Source organism: Leuresthes tenuis, unplaced genomic scaffold (genome assembly GCF_036924035.1).
Source record: "Leuresthes tenuis unplaced genomic scaffold, fLeuTen1.0.hap1 SCAF_17, whole genome shotgun sequence".
NCBI lineage: Eukaryota > Metazoa > Chordata > Actinopteri > Atheriniformes > Atherinopsidae > Leuresthes > Leuresthes tenuis.
Window position 1 is genome coordinate 29536898 of NW_027325371.1, and position 7640 is coordinate 29544537.

Sequence of the window (7640 nt, forward strand, 5' to 3'; positions counted from 1 at the left end):
GGGATTCTCGTGGTGTTTTTGTTGCTGCCTTGTCTTTTGTAGTAAAAGACAAGGCAGCCATCGAATAGGGCCCGATTGTTCCTACTTGGTCAGCCGAGGAGCAAGGGGGGGGGGAGCAAGTGTCTCAACCAAGCAAAGCTCACCATGGGGAAGGTGGCTATGCCAACAAACCTGATGCCCTGCTCCCGCAGTGACGGATAATCGTACTCTGGTTTCTCTTCATAACGTACAAGTCTTTCGCCTTTTACTAAAGATTTCTGTGGAGAGCAGCACTAATGAGTTGTTTCTATTTTTGGCAGGCTTTACCTTTGCGGGTGAAGCCCTTTCTTTCTGTGCAAAAGAAATCTTGTTACTGTGCAGAGTGACTTCTCTGAGTAGAGTCGCCTTACTTGTTGCGACTGTGCCGATGTTCGAAGCTGGAGTGCAAAGTTGTTGCTTGAATGGTGCTTGCTGGAGCGTGCGGGAGTGCAAAGTTATACCATTTAAAAGGGCTGAAGAGTGCTCAGTGCAGCGGGTGGGCGACACTCTGGCCACCTTGAAAACCGAGGTTACATCCACTACCAGGGGCAGCCCAAGTTCTGCCGCAAGTGTGGTGAGCATGGGCACCTGGTTGAGGCTTGTACCAAGGTGTTATGTGGGAAGAGCAGAGAAATTGGGCAAACTTTTGGAGAGTGTCCAAATGGCAGGAAATGTAATCTCTGTGGAGAATTAAATCACCTCTTCAGAGATTGCCCTAAATCTTTTGCCAACAAATTAAAGACGGTAAAGCCACAGTCAAGCCAACAAAGAGAAGGACCAAAGGTGGCAGTTGGTGAACAAAGTGAAGAGGTTGACCCAATAAATTCAAACTTCCCGCCAAAAGCTTGGATTGGAAGTGAGGAGCAAAAAGGGGAGGGGCCTGTAGAGGCCTCACCACTCAGTGTTGAAGTCTGTGAGAATTCACAGGCAGAGGGTGGAGCTACGCTAAATGAGGAGGAAGAGCAGACAGGTGAGTCTAGTGAAGATACTCACCTCCCCGAAGGTCAACAGAAGGTCAATTTGTTGATAGGCATTCATTTATTTCTTCACTTCTGATGAAGTTTCAACAATAAACAACAAACTTTGTATTATTAGAAAGAACCAGAATCATTCTTCAGGAATCCGAAAATAAGCTCTATTTTATGAGTTATGCACGAATTCGGATTCTCCTATAAAACGAATTCATTAACTCAAACCAAGTTAAGACTGCTTTGTCCTTCATATTTATTCATGTCTAATCAAGTTTCAACGATAAACAACGTTGTACTTTGTAGAATGAGAAAGAACTTCTTCAGCAATAAGCATCTCTCGACATATGACGAAGTACAGATTTTGCTATAAAATTAATTCCTTCTATCAGCCTGACTTAAAACTGTTTGTCCTCCTTATTTATCCACTTCAAATCAAGTTTCAACAAATAAAAAAAAGTTGTAGTTTGAGAAAGTACAACTTAATCTTCAGCAATCAGTATAAAAAGAGGTGCAAATGCCAACCATACATACCTACAAGGTGGAGCGGAAGTATTCAGCTGCAAGTAGGTGTGAATGTTCGACTATAATTTGTAAAAAGCCGGTAAGAAAAGGTTCGAATGCCCGACTATATATTAACAAAAGCGGGAGGAGAGGTCTTCGGATGAGAGTGGGTGAGAATTTCCAACCATAATCTATAAAATACGGTGAAAAAAAATATGTGAATGCCTCATAGAACACTAAAAGCGGAAGTGTTCGGCTGCAAGAAGGTGTGAATGTCCGACTATATTTGGTGAAAAGCAGGTGAAGCAAGGTCTGAATGCCCAACCTTATATCATCAAAAGCGAGATCAGAGGTGTTTGGCTGCAAGAAGGCCATAGTTTTCCAAAAGCGGGTAAGGTGCGAATGTCCGACTAAATATCAACAAAATTTGGGGCGGAGGTCTTCGGATGCAAGTGGGTGTGAATATCCCACCATACAAGTATGGTGGAGAGGAAGCTGTAAATAGCCGACCATAGTTTGGAAAAAGCGGGTAAGAAAAGGTTTGAATGTCCGAACATACACCATCAAAAGAGGGAGCGGAGGTGTTCCGCTGTACGAAGGTGTGAATGTCCGACCATACTTGGTAAAAAGCGGGTAAGAAAAGGTTAAAATACCCGACTGTACACAATCAATAGCGGGAGCGGATGTGTTCGGCTACAAGAAGATGTGAAAGTCCGACCATGGTTTGTAAAAAGCGGGTAAGAAAAGGTGCGAATGTCCGACAATGTATGATCAAAAGAGAGAGCGGAGGTTTTCGGATACAAGAAGGTTTGAATGTCCCACCATAGTTTGTAAAAAGCGGGTAAGAAAAGGTTCGAATGCCCGACTATACACCATCAAAAGCGGGAATAGAGGTGTTCCGCTGTAAGACGGTGTGAATGTCCGACCATAGTTGGTAAAAAGCGGGTAAGAAAAGGTTAAAATACCCGACTGTACACAATCAATAGCGGGAGCGGAGTTGTTCGGCTACAAGAAGGTGTGAAAGTCCGACCATGGTTTGTAAAAACCGGGAAGAAAAGGCTCGAAAGCCCGACTATACACCATCAAAAAGAAGGTTTGAATGTCCATCAATAATTGCTTTAAAACAAGAAAGTAAATTTTCGAATATCAAACCGCACATGATCATAAGCGGGAGAGGAGGTGTTCGGCTGCAAGAAGGTGTGAATGTCCACCCATAATTCATGAAAAATGGGTAAAAAAAAAAGGTGCGAATGCCTAACAATACATTATCAAAAGCAGGTGTGAATGTCAGATCATAATTTGTAAAAAGCTGATGAGAAAGGGTGAGAATGCCCGACTATACACCATCAAATGCGGGAGCGGAGGTGTTCGGCTCTGAGTAGGTGTGAATGTCCGACCATAATTGCTGAAGAATGTGTTAGAAAAGGTAAGAATGCTGGACCATACATCATCAAAAGCGGGAGAGGTGGTGTTCGGCTGCAAAAAGGTGTGACTGTTCGACTAAAGTTTGTAAAAAGTGGGTAAGACAAGGTGCGAATGCCTGACAATGTATGATCATAAGTGGGATAGGAGGTGTTCAGCTGCAAGGTGTGAATGTCCACCCATAATTCCTGAAAAATGGGCAAAAAACAGGTGTGAATGCCCAACCATACATCATCAAAAGCAGGAGTGGAAGTGTTCGGCTACAAGAAGGTGTGAACGTCCAACCAAAATATGTAAAAAGAAGTTAAGAAAAGGTTCGAATATCCAACCAAACATAATCAAAAGCGGGAGCAGAGCTGTTCGACTGCAAGTAGGTGTGAATGTCAGATCATAATTTGCAAAAAGCTGATGAGAAAGGGTGAGAATGCCCGACTATACATCATCAAATGCGGGAGCGGAGTTGTTCGGCTGTGAGTAGGTGTGAATCTCCGACCATAATTGCTGAAAAATGTGTTAGAAAAGGTAAAAATGCCGGTCCATACATCATCAAAAGCGAGAGAGGTTGTGTTCGACTGCAAGTAGGTGTGAATGTCCAGCCATAATTACTCACAAACGGGTAAGAAAAGGTAGTAGCCAGACCATATATGATCAAAACAGGGAGCGGAGGTGGTTCAGCTGCAAGAAGGTTTGAATGTCAAACTAAAGTTCAAATATATTAACAAAAGCGGGAGGAGAGGTCTTCGGATGAGAGTGGTTGAAAATTTCCAACCATAATGTATAAAATGCGGTGAAAAAAAAGGTGTGATAGAACACTAAAAGGTGGAGCGGAAGTGTTCGGCTGCAAGAAGGTGTGAATGTCCGACTATATTTGGTGAAAAGCAGGTGAAGCAAGGTCTGAATGCCCAACCTTACATCATCAAAAGCAAGATCAGAGTTGTTTGGCTGCAAGAAGGCCATAGTTTGCCAAAAGCGGGTAAGGTGCGAATGTCCGACTAAATATCAACAAAATTTGGGGCGGAGGTCTTCGGATGCAAGTGGGTGTGAATATCCCACCATACAAGTATGGTGGGTGGAGAGGAAGCTGTGAATAGCCGACCATAGTTTGGAAAAAGCGGGTAAGAAAAGGTTTGAATGCCCGAACATACACCATCAAAAGAGGGAGCGGAGGTGTTCCGCTGTACGAAGGTGTGAATGTCCAACCATACTTGGTAAAAAGCGGGTAAGAAAAGGTTAATATACCCGACTGTACACAATCAATAGCGGGAGCGGATGTGTTCGGCTACAAGAAGGTGTGACAGTCCGACCATGGTTTGTAAAAAGCTGGTAAGAAAAGGTGCGAATGTCCGACAATGTATGATCAAAAGAGAGAGCGGAGGTTTTCGGATACACGATAGTTTGAATGTCCTACCATAGTTTGTAAATAGCGGGTAAGAAAAGGTTCAAATGCCCGACTATACACCATAAAAAGCGGGAGCGGAGGTGTTCCGCTGTAAGACGGTGTGAATGTCCGACCATAGTTGGTAAAAAGCGGGTAAGAAAAGGTTAAAATACCCGACTGTACAAAATCAATAGCGGGAGCGGAGTTGTTCGGCTACAAGACGGTGTGAAAGTACGACCATGGTTTGTAAAAAGCAGTTAAGAAAAGGTTCGAATATCCAACCAAACATAATCAAAAGCGGGAGCAGAGCTGTTCGACTGCAAGTAGGTGTGAATGTCCAGCCATAATTACTCACAAACGGGGGAAGAAAAGGTAGTATTGCCAGACCATACATGATCAAAACAGGGAGCGGAGGTTCAGCTGCAAGGTGTGAAAGTCTGACTATAGTTTGTAAAAAGCGGGTAAGACAAGGTGCGAATGCCCGACAATGTATGATCAAAAGAGAGAGCGGAGGTGTTCGGCTGCAAGGTCTGAATGTCCAACCATAATTTGTAAAAACCGGGTAAGAAAAGGCTCGAAAGCCCGACTATACATCATCAAAAGCGGGAGCGGAGGTGTTCAGCTGCAAGAAGGTGTGAATGTTCGACTAAAGTTTGTAAAAAGCTGGTAAGACAAGGAGCGATGTCCCGACATTGTATGATCAAAAGCGGGAGCGGAGGTGTCCAGCTGTGAGTAGGTGTGAATGTCCGACCATAATTGCTGAAAAATGTGTTAGAAAAGGTAAGAATACTGGACCATATATCATCAAAAGCGGGAGAGGTGGTGTTCGGCTGCAAGAAGGTGTGAAAGTCCAACAATGGTTTGTAAAAAGCGGGTAAGAAAAGGTTAAAATACCCGACTGTACACAATCAATAGCGGGAGCGGATGTGTTCGGATACAAGAAGATGTTAAAGTCCGACCATGGTTTGTAAAAAGCAGGTAAGAAAAGGTGCGAATGTCCGACAATGTATGATCAAAAGAGAGAGCGGAGGTTTTCGGATACAAGAAGGTTTGAATGTCCCACCATAGTTTGTAAAAAGCGGGTAAGAAAAGGTTCGAATGCCCGACTATACACCATCAAAAGCGGGAGCAGAGGTGTTCCGCTGTAAGACGGTGTGAATGTCCGACCATAGTTGGTAAAAAGCGGGTAAGAAAAGGTTAAAATACCCGACTGTACACAATCAATAGCGGGAGCGGAGTTGTACGGCTACAAGAAGGTGTGAAAGTCCGACCATGGTTTGTAAAAACCGGGAAGAAAAGGCTTGAAAGCCCGACTATACACCATCAAAAAGGTTTGAATGTCCATCAATAATTGCTTTAAAACAAGAAAGTAAATTTTCGAATATCAAACCGCACATAATCATAAGCGGTAGAGGAGGTGTTCGTCTGCAAGAAGGTGTGAATGTCCACCCATAATTCATGAAAAATGGGTAAAAAAAAAGGTGCGAATGCCTAACAATACATTATCAAAAGCAGGTGTGAATGTCAGATCATAATTTGTAAAAAGCTGATGAGAAAGGGTGAGAATGCCCGACTATACACCATCAAATGCGGGAGCGGAGGTGTTCGGCTCTGAGTAGGTGTGAATGTCCGACCATAATTGCTGAAGAATGTGTTAGAAAAGGTAAGAATGCTGGACCATACATCATCAAAAGCGGGAGAGGTGGTGTTCGGCTGCAAAAAGGTGTGACTGTTCGACTAAAGTTTGTAAAAAGTGGGTAAGACAAGGTGCGAATGCCTGACAATGTATGATCAAAAGCGGGAGCGGAGGTGTTCAGCTGCAAGAAGGTCTACATGTCCATCAATAATTGCTAGAAAACATGAAAGAAACTTTTCGAAAATCAAACCGCACATGATCATAAGTGGGATAGGAGGTGTTCAGCTGCAAGGTGTGAATGTCCACCCATAATTCCTGAAAAATGGGCAAAAAAAAGGTGTGAATGCCCAACCATACATCATCAAAAGCAGGAGTGGAAGTGTTCGGCTACAAGAAGGTGTGAACGTCCAACCAAAATATGTAAAAAGAAGTTAAGAAAAGGTTCGAATATCCAACCAATCATAATCAAAAGCGGGAGCAGAGCTGTTCGACTGCAAGTAGGTGTGAATGTCAGATCATAATTTGCAAAAAGCTGATGAGAAAGGGTGAGAATGCCCGACTATACATCATCAAATGCGGGAGCGGAGTTGTTCGGCTGTGAGTAGGTGTGAATCTCCGACCATAATTGCTGAAAAATGTGTTAGAAAAGGTAAAAATGCCGGTCCATACATCATCAAAAGCGAGAGAGGTTGTGTTCGACTGCAAGTAGGTGTGAATGTCCAGCCATAATTACTCACAAACGGGTAAGAAAAGGTAGTAGCCAGACCATATATGATCAAAACAGGGAGCGGAGGTGGTTCAGCTGCAAGAAGGTTTGAATGTCAAACTAAAGTTCAAATATATTAACAAAAGCGGGAGGAGAGGTCTTCGGATGAGAGTGGTTGAAAATTTCCAACCATAATGTATAAAATGCGGTGAAAAAAAAGGTGTGATAGAACACTAAAAGGTGGAGCGGAAGTGTTCGGCTGCAAGAAGGTGTGAATGTCCGACTATATTTGGTGAAAAGCAGGTGAAGCAAGGTCTGAATGCCCAACCTTACATCATCAAAAGCAAGATCAGAGTTGTTTGGCTGCAAGAAGGCCATAGTTTGCCAAAAGCGGGTAAGGTGCGAATGTCCGACTAAATATCAACAAAATTTGGGGCGGAGGTCTTCGGATGCAAGTGGGTGTGAATATCCCACCATACAAGTATGGTGGGTGGAGAGGAAGCTGTGAATAGCCGACCATAGTTTGGAAAAAGCGGGTAAGAAAAGGTTTGAATGCCCGAACATACACCATCAAAAGAGGGAGCGGAGGTGTTCCGCTGTACGAAGGTGTGAATGTCCAACCATACTTGGTAAAAAGCGGGTAAGAAAAGGTTAATATACCCGACTGTACGCAATCAATAGCGGGAGCGGATGTGTTCGGCTACAAGAAGGTGTGACAGTCCGACCATGGTTTGTAAAAAGCTGGTAAGAAAAGGTGCGAATGTCCGACAATGTATGATCAAAAGAGAGAGCGGAGGTTTTCGGATACACGAAAGTTTGAATGTCCTACCATAGTTTGTAAATAGCGGGTAAGAAAAGGTTCAAATGCCCGACTATACACCATAAAAAGCGGGAGCGGAGGTGTTCCGCTGTAAGACGGTGTGAATGTCCGACCATAGTTGGTAAAAAGCGGGTAAGAAAAGGTTAAAATACCCGACTGTACAAAATCAATAGCGGGAGCGGAGTTGT

General features: G+C 43.6%; 1 non-coding gene across 1 annotated transcript; it reads left to right on the forward strand.

Annotated features, from left to right (window-relative positions):
- Positions 1-203: 203 nt before the first annotated feature.
- LOC140274291 (U5 spliceosomal RNA) lies at positions 204-317 on the forward strand. The gene has a single exon (XR_011908258.1). It is a non-coding gene; the product is annotated as a U5 spliceosomal RNA (small nuclear RNA).
- The last annotated feature ends 7323 nt before the right edge of the window (positions 318-7640 follow it).